Source organism: Schistocerca piceifrons, chromosome X (genome assembly GCF_021461385.2).
Source record: "Schistocerca piceifrons isolate TAMUIC-IGC-003096 chromosome X, iqSchPice1.1, whole genome shotgun sequence".
NCBI classification, from domain to species: domain Eukaryota; kingdom Metazoa; phylum Arthropoda; class Insecta; order Orthoptera; family Acrididae; genus Schistocerca; species Schistocerca piceifrons.
The window spans coordinates 366748748-366765978 of NC_060149.1; the positions used below are offsets into that span (position 1 = coordinate 366748748).

Below are 17231 nucleotides of genomic sequence, written 5' to 3' on the forward strand. Positions count from 1 at the left end.
AAATAACAGAACAGTACAAATAGTTGAAATGCCACAGCATCCTCCCGCAAATAACAGCACGTCAGAAAGAATTTGACTAGATACAGTACAGGCTGAATCTTTCAGCAACGTAAGCACTACTTTTGACAAACAGAATCTTGTTCACGAAAATGTTATTACTTTTGACGACATCCGAGACACACTTTTACAAAACTAAAGTAAAAGGAGCAGTATCTGGTAAAGGAGTAGATGTAAAATTACAGACACACTTATAGTTTTGTATTGCAGGTCATACGTTCCACTCAAATTTTTGGATTGTTCCCTTATTCACAACAGACGTTATTTTAGGTACGAGTTTTTTGGTACAACACGACGCAGTTATCGACTTTCAAAATTCCTATTTAATGTTAAAGGATAAAAATGTACAACTGGCATTAGAATTTCAGCACTATTTATCTGCAGAAGAACAAACAATTAATCGTACAGAGGTCATTTCTGCATCACGTAACATAGACTGTCATTCCACATTGTTCACAGAAACGTATGTTCACAACTACAATATACCAGACGAAGCCGACTATGACGTTATGCAAATGATTTCTGATAAAGTTAAACAAAGCAGTGCAAATACAGACGACGAACGTACTCAACTACGCAATATTATTTTACAGCAAGCTCCAGTTTTTGACAACATCCCTGGTACTATGTCCGGTTTTATGTATGAATTTCAAGTTAAACAGCACGATACATTTAAAGCTAAACATTATCCGATTCCATATATTCACAGAGAACAAGTTAAGAAAGAATTGCAAGCTATGCTTGACCAAGGAATTATTGAACCGACAGTTAGTCCGTACATAAACCCGCTCCATATTGTTAAGAAAAAGGATGGCTCACTTCGCCTCGTACTTGATTCGCCTCACATCAGTGACATTATTATTAATGAAACAGATCGCCCACAGACACTAGAACAACTTTTACAGAAATTTCATGGTACTGCTATTTATTCTACATTAGATTTGAAATCGGGATTTTGGCAAATCCAGCTCCATCCGAACTGTAGAAAGTACACAGCATTTCTCTGTTTTGGTGACTGTTATCAATTTTACAAATTACCATTCAATTTAACAATTTATTCAGCAGCATTTGTTCGCGGTTTGAATAGTATACTTCCGACAGAACTTAAAGACAGAATCACAACGTATGTAGACGACATCCTTATCGCAGAAGCTAACTGGTCTGAACAAAATTTGATTCTGAAAAAACTGTTGCAGACTTTTCGTGCACAAGGACTGACAGTTAATCTTAGCAAATCGCACTTTGGCAAAACTTCTATAAAATTTCTTGGACATGTAATTTCAGCAGAAGGCATTGCGCCTGACCCGGAAAAACTTCAAGCTTTACTTGACATTACTGTTCCAACGACGAAGAAACAACTACGCAGCTTTTTGGGATTATTTAACTTTTTCCGTAAATTTATTCATTACTCTGCTTTAGACACCCCTAGATTATGCCAATTGACGGGTGAAAACGCTATTTGGTCCTGGGATAGCCAAGCACATTCTGAATTTGTTAATTTGAAACATGCCTTGTTGAATGCATCTCTTTTATCACACCCAGATCCTACCAGAAATTTTTCCATTGCCACCGACAGTTCTAACACCGCTTTAGGCGTACACATTTTTCAGGAAATTGAAGAAGACGGTACTTTAGTAATTAAAAACATCGCCTTTACAAGTCGCATTCTGTCATCTGCTGAACGTAATTATTCTGTCACAGAACTTGAAACATTATGTGTTGTATGGGCATTTACCAGATTTAGGCATTTTCTTTGTGGAAGACACACTACCGTTTACACAGATCATAGAGCTATTCAGTTTTTACTTTCCGCTAAATTTACACACGACAGATTAAGCAGATGGAAACTTTATTTACAGGAATTTAATTCTACAATTGTTCACATTCTCGGTAGACAAAATATTGTAGCAGACGCACTATCCCGTTCTCTCAGCAAGACATCGCAACCAACTTCTGCCAAGCAAATTTTAGCGTCATGTATATTCAACAAGTCGAATTTGAAAATTTCATTTCATCGTCATTACGAGACATAGCACAAGAGCAGAGCAAAGACAACGTGTGGAAAGAAATTAAACACCTTTGGCAAGATAGGAATAATGTTACCATCAGAAACCATTACACTGTACGCAATAACATTGTTTCGCCGCTCTCACCCTGACAGCAGCAACTGGTTATTATGCATTCCTGACGAACTTGTTAACAAATTGATTTGGTATACTCATTTAAGTTAGGTTACGCTCATTATGGAGCCAGAAAATGTTTTCTTATACTGAGACAGAACTGTTAATTTGCCAACATGGAGAAACGTATTCGTAGCCAGAAAGCTAAATCAGACACGACTTCACATATTCCTCCGTTACATCCCATTGTACCCGTTAAACTGAGATACATGGCCGCTGTAGACATTTTTGGGCCGAGTCCCAGATCTAATAGAGGTTTTTGCTACATTTTTGTCGCTGTTGATCTCACTTCGAAATTTGTAACCTTCACTCCGTTACGCAAAGCTACTGCTAAAACTATTTCGAATGCATTTGTAAAACATTTTCTATTTCATGTAGGACATGTATTAAAAGTAATTTCTGACAATGGACCACAATTTCGATCTGCAATATGGACACGTATGTTACGAGCTAGAAACATTTCTCCTATCTATATATCCAAGTATCACGCTTCTTCGAACCCTTGTGAACGACTGATGAAAAATTGGTAAACTATATAGAATATACTGCCATAAAAAACATATTGATTGGGACGCACACATACTCTCATTTCAGGATGTAATTAACTCCATACCAAGTGAATCTACTATGCTATCTCCGACTGTTATACTGAAAAATGTTGAACCACCCAACAAAATTAAAGAACTAGTATTTCGTCGATTACGCCATCATGAAATAATTTACACTGCGCTGAACAACATCAAACGTGCTGCAGAGCGCCGGAGGAGACAGCAAAAACAGGTTTGTACACGCCGTGACTTTCACATTGGACAGAAGATATTAGTACGTACGCATTATTTATCCAACAGAGGAAAGAGTAGATGCAGTAAATTTGAGCTTCTATACGCAGGTCCATATAGAATACGAAGCATTCCTCACCCCAATGTAGTACATGTTGAAACTTTGAGAACCAGAAAAAGCAAAGGCAATCACCATGTCTCCAATATTAAACCCTTTATTGAATGAACATACTTTATGATCTATCACACTGTAATGCCATTTCCTGATATTTATATGACCACTATTTGACTACCTACTGATAATGATCGTATTTTTTCTTGGCAAGTACCCGGCAAGGTAAGGTTAGCAGGTCGCTTTTGTTGTCGTTAGACATCAGACCGTACACATTTTCCATTTTTTTGGTGTATGAATGATTGTTTTCCTATCGAAAGTAGAATTTTTGTCTGTATGTACTATGTAATCTTTAAGATATAACAAACACCAGTTGACTTTGACATTTTGCCTTATGATATCTCAACATCGTGACTATTTTACATTTTTTGCTACTACATTATGATACTGTGTGTACATTTTTTGCACTTGAAAGCTGTCTATGTTTTTGACCTAATACGTTTTCTGTCAAGCTATGCTGTATGCTTAATTATATCACTAGAAAAAAGTTTTTATTTAATGAGTATATGATTTAAATGCAAGATATTAATCTTTATTCATCATTTTCAGAAAGCAATGACGTGCAAAAGAAATAAATTAAACAACCACAGTGGTTCACTATGAAATGGAAATTTTACCATCAGAATGAAGGAAAGAAAATGCAATATCTTGTCATGAAGAGTAAATGGATCAGAATTAACAAGCATTAACAAGAATATACTATACACACTGTATAATGGCAGTCTTAAATAATTATTTTTTCTTTCAGAATACGAGGCGATTGATGCAGGCTGCCAGACAGAACTACAGATGTTAATTTTAGTGATGATATATGCTAGAAGTAAGAAACTCTATACTATATGAAGTAATGAATGATAACGAATAGTTGTATGAAGTAAATGGTAATATTAATATGAATAATGAAGTATGTATTTTTTGCAGATGATAATAAATGATGATGAATAGTTGTATGAAGAATATGGTAATATGAATAATGAAGTTTTTCTTTGCAGATGATGATAATGATGAAGTTATTATAATATGAACAATGAAGTTTTTCTTTGCAGATGAGAATAATGATGAAGTTTATATATTTACTATTAGTTAAGAGATGCTATGTAGTTATTTAAGTATTTGTTGCAGGTCCTTTTGACAGTATGTCTTATGTCGCATAGTATAATGACTGAATGTTTTGGGAAAGACAGCTACAGTACATACATATTAAGTACACGTTTCATTACCTGTTAGTTTGAAGTTTACTACTTTTCAGCATAATATCCATTTTTTTCTTTCAGCTCAATAGTCCACTTTGTATTTTTTCCAGGAGAAGCTTTTTCATTATATTAATATGCTATAAACAATTAGTTATGAAACCTGTTCTAGTACTTGCATTTTTTTACCCAGTTGTGTCTATCATTTATGAATGTGATCACATATACTGCCTTTGTTTCATAACCTTGCTACAGCTGACTCATGGCGAATGACGTTGTTAATCCTTATTTCCAGCAATAAGTCAAAAGCATATATTTTCATGCCCCAGCAATTATCGATTCCAACGCAATGCATTGCTAGTACAAAAAAAAAAATTATTACCGGTCTCAACTGTTACCAGTATACGACTAAATAATGCTACCAGTTTAAGATATATTTCTAGTCCTACATATAACGCAAATTTTTCTGATGTATTGAATCCATTATATCTATGTATTACTGGACTACAGACCTTGACTAATAGTTCCAATGTCTTATATTTAAAATACACTCCTGGAAATTGAAATAAGAACACCGTGAATTCATTGTCCGAGGAAGGGGAAACTTTATTGACAAATTCCTGGGGTCAGATACATCACATGATCACACTGACAGAACCACAGGCACATAGACACAGGCAACAGAGCATGCACAATGTCGGCACTAGTACAGTGTATATCCACCTTTCGCAGCAATGCAGGCTGCTATTCTCCCATGGAGACGATCGTAGAGATGCTGGATGTAGTCCTGTGGAACGGCTTGCCATGCCATTTCCACCTGGCGCCTCAGTTGGACCAACGTTCGTGCTGGACGTGCAGACCGCGTGAGACGACGCTTCATCCAGTCACAAACATGCTCAATGGGGGACAGATCCGGAGATCTTGCTGGCCAGGGTAGTTGACTTACACCTTCTAGAGCACGTTGGGTGGCACGGGATACATGCGGACGTGCATTGTCCTGTTGGAACAGCAAGTTCCCTTGCCGGTCTAGGAATGGTAGAACGATGGGTTCGATGACGGTTTGGATGTACCGTGCACTATTCAGTGTCCCCTCGACGATCACCAGTGGTGTACGGCCAGTGTAGGAGATCGCTCCGTACACCATGATGCCGGGTGTTGGCCCTGTGTGCCTCGGTCGTATGCAGTCCTGATTGTGACGCTCACCTGCACGGCGCCAAACACGCGTACGACCATCATTGGCACCAAGGCAGAAGCGACTCTTATCGCTGAAGGCGACACGTCTCCTTTGGTCCCTCCATTCACGCTTGTCGCGACACCACTGGAGGCGGGCTGCACGATGTTGGGGCGTGAGCGGAAGACGGCCTAACGGTGTGCGGGACCGTAGCCCAGCTTCATGGAGACGGTTGCGAATGGTCCTCGCCGATACCCCAGGAGCAACAGTGTCCCTAATTTGCTGGGAAGTGGCGGTGCGGTCCCCTACGGCACTGCGTAGGATCCTACGGTCTTGGCGTGTATCCGTGCGTCGCTGCGGTCCGGTCCCAGGTCGACGGGCACGTGCACCTTCCGCCGACCACTGGCGACAACATCGATGTACTGTGGAGACCTCACGCCCCACGTGTTGAGCAATTCGGCGGTACGTCCACCCGGCCTCCCGCATGCCCACTATATGCCCTCGCTCAAAGTCCGTCAACTGCACATACGGTTCACGTCCACGCTGTCGCGGCATGCTACCAGTGTTAAAGACTGCGATGGAGCTCCGTATGCCACGGCAAACTGGCTGACACTGACGGCGGCGGTGCACAAATGCTGCGCAGCTAGCGCCATTCGACGGCCAACACTGCGGTTCCTGGTGTGTCCGCTGTGCCGTGCGTGTGATCATTGCTTGTACAGCCCTCTCGCAGTGTCCGGAGCAAGTATGGTGGGTCTGACACACCGGTGTCAATGTGTTCTTTTTTCCATTTCCAGGAGTGTATATCATATATGAACACCAGTAGGTTGATGCTATACACTCAATAGCTCCTGTTTTGAATGATGATTTGTGAATAATACTGAATAATGTTTTCTAAAACTATATGAATGCTTTGTAACTGGCCAATGAGTGCCAATAATTACTGCAATCAGACGAGTTATGAATAGTGTTTTGTAATACTCAATACTTGCTACATGTTTAGTAACTGGCCAATGAATGCCACTGTTTACTGTAATATGACGACTTATGCAAAATGGTTCAAATGGTTCTGAGCACTATGGGACTTAACTGCTGTGGTCATCAGTCCCCTAGAACTTAGAACTACTTAAACCTAACTAACCTAAGGACATCACACACATCCATGCCCGAGGCAGGATTCGAACCTGCGACCGTAGCGGTCACGCGGTTCCAGACTGTAGCGCCTAGAACCGCACGGCCACTCCGGCCGGCTCTTATGCATAAATGCTATGCCATTAATTAACTCTTGCTTTGAATGATGACTTCTGAATAATGCATAAAAATGGTTTGTAACTGGCCAATGAGTGCCAATATTTACTGTAATTAGATGACTTATGAATAATGTTCTGTAATAATTACTGTAATAAGATGACTTATGAATACTGTTCTGTAATACTCCATACATAGTACAGAAATGTTTAGTAACTAACCAATGAGTGCCAATAATTATTCAAATCGGTTGATACACTAATGTAATTCTCAATGATGACTAGCATAAGACTTAATGTCCTTCACCTTCTGACCTAATTACCAGAAATTACTGCAATATCCGTTTGTCCTGTCCATCCTCATGATCACGGAGCACTATATTTGGTTTTTGCACCAACTCTACGTTGATGTAAGAGTATGGATTCTACAAGAATGTTGTGTTGACGTACCAAGCTGTCCACCACCTTGCACGATGGAGATGATATTATGATCCTACTGTTTGGTGTACCTAATGTACTACCAAAATGATAACATACAGTATTAATACAACATTTCAGTGTCCTGGCTACACTGATAAATACTTCAGGGAAGAGAACTTCAGATTGTGTCACTTGGTGTTCTGCTTCTGTAGAAAGATATGGACTTTCAGTGCAGCTACGTGCAATCTACTGTGCTACAACCATGATGCAATCCTTCCCATTCCTTTCCTAGTTCTTGTAAAATGGTAAAGACTTATACAGTGCGTGTGCACTTCATTTCATTTGTTAATAAGATCAGTTGTCCTAAATATGCTAAAGACTTCTACAGTGCGTGTGCACTTTATTTCACTCCTTCATATGTGTAATTCATGTAAAAATGCTAAAGACTTTTACAGTACGTGTGCACTTTGTCATTTGTTAATATATTTTGTACTCAGTGCGTGTGCACCTCATTTCATCTGTTAATATGATTAGTTGTCCCAAATATGATAAAGACTTTTATAATGTGTGTGCACTTTATGTAATTTGTTAATATCTTTTGTGCTCATTGCGTATACACTTTGTCAATCAGTAATGTATATACTCTGTGATTGTAGCCTTAGTAAACCTAATAGATTATAGAAAAATTTGTTGCTCATGGCAAGTCCAATTGACTCACCATCGCTGCCAAATTTTTGCCTCCCTCCCCCCCCCCCCCCCCCTCCCCAGTGGAGGGTTATGTAAGAGGCCCATGATTAAGAAATTTGTTGCTAACGCACTCGAGGAGATGTAATTTCTATGGATTGCTCACGCGCTGCCTGCGATATGTAAGGTATAAGAGAATCTCAGACCAAAGAGCAGTGTTGTATGCAGTAGGAACTGTGTGTTAGTAGCAGTAAGTAGTTGCTAGCGAGCAGTCGTGTGTATGGAGTTGGCTGGGCCGGTCGTGGTGAAAGCGATGGCGGAGCCTGAGCGTAGTATAAGGTAAAAGCAGCCTCGCGCATATGTAGTATTGTTATATCTAGTCCCATGTAAATGTTTTAAAAAAATCTGTTAATAATAATCTTTCTCATACAAAGTACTTTTGACATTCATCTCAATTTAAAGAATTCACTAATTTCTCCAATCCTTCGTCATCCCGATTATTACAAAGAAAAATCAGTTGTTCTTTTTATACATGACAGATCTATCGGCCAGCATTGCACAGGGCTGTGCCAGAATAATTTCTTATAGGAGCAGATATATATGCGTTATCCGGCGACCTAATTGAGGTAAGATATTTCAATTTATTCAGAATGAATTTTCAGGGCCATGACGCAGCACTGCTGACGTCCAAACTTTACCGGTTTAAATTCACAGTCAGTTATTGAAAGGTTATAAGTGAGTCGCATTTTTATTATTGAGAAATTAGTCACATTTTATTATTGGTAGGTTACACTGAAAGAAAGAAATAATTATTATATTGTTTTTAGTGTTGGGAGGTTACGGAATATATTTTGTGGGGAGGTTACAAGTTTCCTTCTCTGATTGTTGATATAATTTGATCACGTGACTGGTGGAAGCATCACCTCAACTACAATAGCCTATGCGCTATACATATCTCCAAGTAGTTCGAGTTACACGGATACATCGAGATGCTGGTCACAAAGGAGCCTATTTCAGCTGCCCAACGGCTTTCGGCCGAACGGCGGTGAGCCCGCAGGCAATGACCGTGGTTACGTAAAAGAAAGCGGTGTTTGGTTGCTCGCTCATGGGCCACTGAACTGCGTTGCGGCTGTCTGCCTAGTCCAGACCGGAATATTTCGACACTAGCTTGCCCCACGGCTGCCTGTTAATATAGGGCGGCGTTATTGCCGTCAGATTTATATAGCTGCTTACGTACGTTAAAAAAGTATGAATCTGTGACTAGGAAAGAGCAGGATTGCTGAATCTGAATGTACTACTGTGTGAGGAGGGAACAAAGGAGTAAACAACGAAGGTTAAGAGCTTAGCGCCCCGTCGAAATCGAGGTCATTAGATAAGAATCGGCACTAAGATAGAGAGAAAGAATCACTCGCGACCTGTTGAAGAAACCATACCAGAATTCGCTTGAAATGATTTAGTTAAATCGCGGGAAAACTAATTATGGAGGAGAGGAAAGGGATTTGCACGCATAATCACTTAAATCATTCGGATGTTGTTAGAATAGATTCAGTTTCTGGTGGTTTACGAGAACGATTCACTAAAAACCATTGTCCTTTGTGTGGCATTCAATTACATGTGGATTTCGTTGCTTTCCGACGTAAGGGTTCTTATTTAAGATGGTAATGAGTTCTCCTGGTACTGGATCAGCTAATAAGGAGTGAGGAATCAATAGCAGAATAGCTTAGTAACATACACTGTACACATATCTTTAACATGAGAATTTTTGCGGTGATATGAAATAGTGTTCGAGGTTCGAATCCTGCCTTGGGCATGGATGTGTGTGATGTCCTTAGGTTACTTAGGTTTAAGTAGTTCTAAGTTCTAGGGAACTGATGACCTCAGATGTTAAGTCCCATAGTGCTCAGAGCCATTATGAAATAGTGTTGGCGTAAGATGGGATGCCTCCGGTAAACCACGAGAAACTGCCTCCGGTAACATGAAAAAGACTCCTCATTCCGAATGTTTCCAACGATTCTGCTTGCAGCGTTTATATTTTGATTTGTGAGATAGAATATTTCATCTGGTTACTTCCGTAAGTTAGAACTATACAAGAAACTGTGGCTGCTTGTCGCTCAGAAACAACACGTATGTGAAAAACATAATCTAACTACATTTGGTTAACAGGAGAGGAGACCAGACGTTTAGAGCATCGAAATGAATAAACCAGTGGCCATGTTTGTCAGACATACAACTTGAGCTAAGTTGCTAGATCAGTGAAACAACACCTGAGCAGCGCCCATTGATACTAATGGATCATAAAGATGGGGTACCCAGCATAGTTACAGGAAGGCACGTGCAACGAGCCTGTCTACTGCCGATCTCTCTCAATTTAGCGCCTTACGTAACTGCGTAGAATTTCTCCTCGTAACATCTGATTCTCGGACAAGGGCAGCAACGGCAGAACTCTCATATCCCAGCATCAGTTAACGCAGTAAATGGGATGGAGGAAATAACTTGGTTATTTAGGAGAATGTACTAAGGCTGCTTCGATTTCTCCTTCATTATTAAAGGAAGGGAGGGAGTATAAGTTAACGTTCTAACAACATGGTAATTGATGAAACTTCCTGGCAGATTAAAACTGTGTGCCGCACTCGAATTCGGGACCTGTGCCTTTCGCGGGAAAGTGCTCTACCATCTGAGCTACCCAAACACGACTCACGACCCGTCCCCACACCTTCAATTCAGCCAGTACCTCGTCTCCTACATTCCAAACTTCTGTGAACGCCGTCACGGTAGCTCAGCGTGTTCGGTCAGAAGGCTGCTCGCCCTTTGTAATATAAAAAAAAAAACAAAAAAAAAACAACTGGGTAAAGGAATCAACGATCAATTTGAACGGATGTCTTGTGACGTCTACCCAGACCAAACGCAACGAGCAATACCGAACAAAATGGAAAGAGAGGGAGGGAGAGAGAGGGGGAGAGAGAGAGAGAGAGAGAGAGAGAGAGAGAGAGAGAGAGAGAGAAAAAGATGGTAGAGCAGTTGCCCGCGAAAGGCAAAGGCCCGAGTTCGAGTTGCGGTCCGGCACACAGTTTTAACTTGCATGGAAGTTTCATATCAGCACACACTCCGCTGCAGAGTGAAAATCTCATTCTGGAAATGGTATTTGATTTCATAGGGAGTGACATTTAAAATTAACACAAGGCCCTCATCACTCATGTTGTAGCATAGGAATTGCGTTCGGCTATATTTTTCTTATGACAGACCTAGATCACTTTTCAGTAAAATCGTGAGCAAATATATTGTAATTATTCAAGACGTTTCGTTGTCATTTACAAAGTTTCAATGTAGCCATTGCAATGTGAACTCACTCATATACCAAGTTCAAACTTATTTGTTGACCAAATGTTTTTTTCCTGCTTCTACGCAAAAACCACTTCCTGAATTCACTTGGCCGGTGTGGCCGAGCGGTTCTAGGCGCTTCAGTCTGGAACCGCGTGACCGCTACGGTCGCAGGTTCGAATCCTGCCTCGGGCATGGATGTGTGTGATGTCCTTAGGTTAGTTAGGATTAAGTAGTTCTAAGTTCTTGGGGACTGATGACCTCAGATGTTTAATCCCATAGCGCTCAGAGCCATTTGAGCTATTGAATTCACTGTGCTATTTTTTACATTCTTCTGATCATTTCCTGCTTTTTATTTTAACAGTTTTCCGTGTATTTGTATTTTGTGACTAGTGTTCCAAACGCCACACGATTTCTTATGATGTTCTTTGTTGTAAATTGTCATCAGCTTCTTTTAGTCAGTAAATGTAAACTTTCAGGAACTAATTAATATTTTTGATAACCTTTTTGTCTATTTTATAAACACGCTCATATTTGTAGAGCTTCAACCGCACGGTGTCAATGAAGCAATTTATTACGCTTTTGATGTCTGTCATTTTTCTCTTTATCTGAATTACACTTTCTCATATGGAGTCTTATATTTTTCTAAGAATTTTCAGTTTTTGCTCTCGACCCGAACCCGGGGTCCAGTAATGATTGCAGGTTGCTTATCTAACGGTCTCCAGAGACAAAAAAAAAATTGTTTTCAATATTTCGTGTAATTACTGACGGAATTTAAAAATTTTTAAATGACGTATTAATGTACTCATTAAGAGGAATGCTCTTATGTCAAATGTTAACACAATAAGACAAGTATTACAGTTAGAAATTGTGTGTTTGTCTTGAGGTAGCGTAACCGATAGCGCGCAAATACTCGGAGCTCAGTCATCCAGTATTTGCGAAAGAGAGCCCTAAGCCACTGACAACAGACCTTACACATAATTTTGAACCTTTACGAAACATTTTTCTCACTGACACTACTCACAGGATGATGAAAAAAAAAACTATCGCTTACTACATTTTCGGGGCAACGGCCTTGCCGCAGTGGATACACCGGTTCCTGACCGATCACCGAAGTTAAGCGCTGTCGGGCGTGGCCGGCACTTCGATGGGTGACCATCCGGGCCACCATGAGCTGTTGCCATTTTTCGGAGTGCACTCAGCCTCGTGATGCCAATTGAGGAGCTACTCGACCGAATAGTAGCAGCTCCGGTCAAAGAAAACCATCATAGCGACCGAGAGAGCGGTGTGCTGACCACACGCCCCTCCTATCCACATCCTCAGCTGAGGATGATACGGCGGTCGGATGGTCCCGATGGGCCATTTGTGGCCTGAAGACGGAGTGCTTTACCACATTTTCGGTGTTCATGCGGCAAAACTTCAGCAGAAGACAAGACGTTTTAATATATTATTTCTTTACTATTCTCCCTATTCATAACACACATTGCACAGAGTGTCTACATATTTCACTGAATGTACCTGCAAAAGTTAGTATATCATTGTACAACGCAAAGTTCAGGAGATATGACGTCATAATCATTGAGATGCCCGAGAAACTAGTTTGTGCTTAAAATGGAGAGCAAGTTACGTAGACTATAATCATCTATGTTTCATAATGAGAATATTTAGCGATTCCTAACAAACGTTAAGCATAGCTTCAAACCGGTTCAAAATTTTTTCTCGCTTACATGCTTAGCGTCAAATATGTAACACATAAACTCATGTGTAAGTAATCAAACTTTTGAAGCTGTTTTGTACGCGAGAGTTCGATGATTTCAAGAATCGGAGATTACAGGTGGTTTCCTAAAACAACTTGTAAAATTACAATTTTGAATCTTCTGACGTTACTTTATTGCTGTAGTGGTTTCAGGTTAGGCGGTATGCCTGTCTAAGTGTTCGCTAACTCTTAACGTTGTTGCACTACGAATCATCGACTGAGATGGCGTAGTGATAAGACACTGGACTCGTATACGGCAGATCGGCCTTTCAGACCCCGTACGGCCATCCATATTTAGGTTTTTTTCCCTTAAATCGCTTACGACGAATGCTAGGTCCGTTCCTTTGAAACGGCATGGCCGATTTCCTCCCCCGCTCTTCCCCGATCCGAGCATGTGCTCTGTCTTTAATGACATCGTCGTTGACTGAGCATTAACATTCTCACTACCAATTATTTTTCGGAGTGAAAGACATTAACGTATGGTAATTTTAGTTGATATCATAGTCAGAAGTAACAATATAAAAAATATTTCCCCACCGTTTCGTTTCCCAAAGCGGGGAGGGGTGGAACATACAGGGTAGTTCATAAGTACATCAGGTGTTTCAGAAGACCACTGCGTGAAAAGTAAGAGACCTACAGAAAACAGACACACATCTGTGGATAGAGAATCTGTAAGTGTTGGTCTCACATTACAGTTGTTCAATACGGGCACCGTTTGTGACGCGGGAAGCGTTAGTACATGAGAGCAGTTCATTGAGACGAATTGTCTGGGAAGGTACGATGGCCTATTCTGCAGATCTATTCATTAGGTTTCATATTTACAGGCGAGAAATAATTCGGTGCAACAATACCGAGGAGAGCTCGGCAGATGGCTAACAATGAGTCTTGAAGAAAGCGCAACCTACAGGTGCAAGCTGTAATTATAAGAATTCTACAAACCATTAATAGCCTTCGCTTTTCCAGTGGAACACGGATACATAGCAATAACATGCAGCAAATTCCCACTGCTTCTCTGATAATCTGTTGTGGGACAGATACGTCCCAATGGTAGTGAAATGGTGAAACCCTAGTCTTCACTTCCGCATGATCTCTCCAAGGAATATGATACATCTCAAATCTTCCCGTATTCCATATCTGCTGAAGCTCCGATACTGATATTGATTTTCCAAGTACTGGGTATTTCGTAGGGTTTCTGGATGTCTGCCTTCGAAGCTATCGTGTGTAGTCTGTGGCATGTATAGTTTCTTCGTTAGTCTTGATGATAACCGATTGTTATCAGTGCAGGCTTGGTTTTAAATTTATTGAAAGTATTGACAAGTTTACTTTATAATTAATAAAAGACTCACAAGACACAAACTGAAGATTTCGGTTCGTTGTTATGTTTTGGTCTTCAGTCCGAAGACAGATTTGATGCAGCTCTCCATGCTACCCTATCCTGTGCAAGCCTCTTCATCTCCGAATAACTACTGGAACCTACATCCCTTTGAATCTGTTTGCGGTATTCACCTCTTGGTCTCCCTCTACAATTTTTACCTGTCCTTCCCTTCACTTCCCTCCGGTACTAAATTGGTTATCACTTGATTTCTCAGATTGTGTTCTATCAACCGATCCCTTCTTCTAGTTCGGTTGTGCCACAAATTTCTTTTCTCCCCAGTTCTGTTCAGTACTTCCTCATTAGTTACGTGATTAACCCATCGAATCTTCAGCATTTTTCTGTAGCACCACATTTCAAAAGTTTCTTTCCATACATGGCTACACTCCATACAAATGCTTTCAGAAAAGACTTCCTTACACTTACACCTATATTCGATGTTAACAAACTTCTCTTCTTCAGATATGCTTTTCTCGCCATTGACAGTCTATATTTTATGTTGATGTTCATCTTATATCCTCCTTTCAAGACTCTGTCCATTCCGTTCAGCTGGTTTTCCAAGATTTTTGCTGTCTCTGAGAGATTTACGTCATCGGCAGACCTCGAAGTTTTTATTTCTCCTACCTGGACTTTAATTCTTACTCCAAATTTTTCTGTGGTTACCATTACAGATTGCTGAATGTACAGTTTGAATAACATCGGCGAAAGGCTACAACCCTGTCTCACTCTATTCTAAATCACTGCTTCCCTCTCGTGACCTCGATTCTTATAACCGCCTTCTGGTTTCTGTCCAAGTTGCAAATAACCTTTCGCTCCCAGTATTTTACCACTGCTACCTTCAGAAGTTCAAAGAGAGTGTTCTTACAAAGATATAATATTAGGTCTACTACTTGGATTCCGCCGTTTTGCAATAAATCGCAGTGTCGGGAAGCGATGGTGCAGATGGTCGGTCGTAAGTTCATAGAGTAAACTTAGGCAATTGTAAACACAACGCCATAAAAATATTAGTCGATTTGTGGTCGTATCACAAAGTTGTTCTCCGTTAATTATGTCAACTTGCGAGTCCAGTTCTCGTCATTTGCGGGAACTTTTAATTTTCTTTAAAATGAAGAAATCTGCAGTTGAGGCTCATAAAATGTTGGCTAAGACCTATGGTGAAGCACCTTTTAGTGAAAGGACGTGCAAAGAATGGTTTCAATGCTTTAAAAACTGTGATATTGCCGTCAAAGACCGGCGTGGCGGTGGAAGAGAGAAGGTTTTCGAAACTACTGAAACAGACGGGAAAAATCACAGTAGATCGTTACTGAAAACTGCTTGGCACCATGCCGCAAAACGCGTCAAAACGCAGTTGGAAACGTTGAAATGGGAAGTCCTATTTCACCCTTCGGGTGACTGCCACCTTTTTCGATCAACAGCACACGGCTTGGCTCACCAGCACTACCGGTCATATACAGAAGTGCAAAACTATATCAAGGGTCTCCTCAAAAGATGGCCAGTTATTCCGCCGTGGGATGCATATGCTGCCCGAGAAAGTACTAGCCAGCGATGGCAAATGCTTTGAATCGTACATTTTCGTACGTTTTTCACAGTAAAGCCTCGAGCTTCGAGAAAAAACGGCAGAAGCAAAGTTTTAGGCCCAATACTTAAGAATTACTCTATTGACACAATTCTTTGTTATGCAGAAGGGAATAAAGGTTAGAGCTTAATGTCTCATGGACAGCGAAATAGTTATAGAACGTCGTACTCCGAACCGTCTGCTCTGTTTATCTGAATTGCAAAGAACAACATGCGCTCCACAAACAATTTATTGAATCGAGTTCTGGACAATACTAACGAATGCAAACAAAACAGTGTGAGGGAATACACAGCGTCGCGTAGTGTAAGGTATCTAGGAAACATAGACGCCGGCCGGAGCGGCCGTGCGGTTCTGGACGCTACGGTCGCAGGTTCGAATCCTGCCTCGGGCTTGGATGTGTGTGATGTCCTTAGGTTGGTTAGGTTTAATTAGTTCTAAGTTCTAGGCGAATGATGTCCTCAGAAGTTAAGTCGCATAGTGCTCAGAGCCATTTGAAACAAAGACGTCAGTAATACTAATACAATACTTTAAACTATTTCCTTAATTTTATATTTGTACTCCCTACACATGTAGGGTCATTACCGCAAAATAAATATAGCAAGAATCTGGCATGATTTGTTTCGAGGAACAAAGCAGTTGTGATGACTGAAAAAGCCTGGAACGACTGAGTTAGGACAGTGAAGGGCTGACACGAGTATCCGTGTAGTGGTCGAGGCGCGCTAATCAACACTTTTCGATCAAAAGTAGAGTGAGTCGTATCTGAACGTAAGTCGTCTCTACAGAACACAGCCTAACAGCGTTTCACTGAAGTCGTTCTACATTCTTCACCGACTTATGATAAGAAAAGCTATTCATGTCGAGACGTGAACCCTCATATTTGAGTGGTCCCCAAAACAGATTGTTACAAACGACGATATAGGTTTCCTATGTCTCGATTTGAAACTAAAATCCTTTGAGTAGTATAAAAGGCAGGTTCAAAAAGTTACAAAGCGCCACTGGGCATTTCCAGCTGGAGGTTTAAGATCTTTGGTAGCCTTTTCCTCACTCAGTTTACTTACTTTGGGTTGCTTACCATGAAGGAAAAATGGACAGAGTGTCGCTGTTGTTTTTAATAATACGGGCATCTTAAGATTGCAGTAGTGTATTTCTCCTCTTTGCGCTGCTTTTACTAGCAGGCAGATGTCGATGGCCTTAAAGACTAAGCATATTCCCCCAGCTTTCGTAAGATGTAGGGCAAGACAGCGCATGGTCCCCACAACGCGTGATTTCAGCTTTTGGCTAAAATAACGTTGAAAAACGACATATTACTTTG

At 40.6% G+C, this 17231-nt stretch overlaps 1 protein-coding gene and 1 pseudogene across 1 annotated transcript in view; one reads left to right on the forward strand and one right to left on the reverse strand.

Annotated features, from left to right (window-relative positions):
* LOC124722361 (O-acyltransferase like protein-like) overlaps nt 1-17231 on the reverse strand; it is a 277205-nt gene that overhangs the window by 188568 nt on the left and 71406 nt on the right. The window lies entirely within an intron of this gene.
* Nucleotides 12281-12398, forward strand: LOC124723666 (annotated as a pseudogene).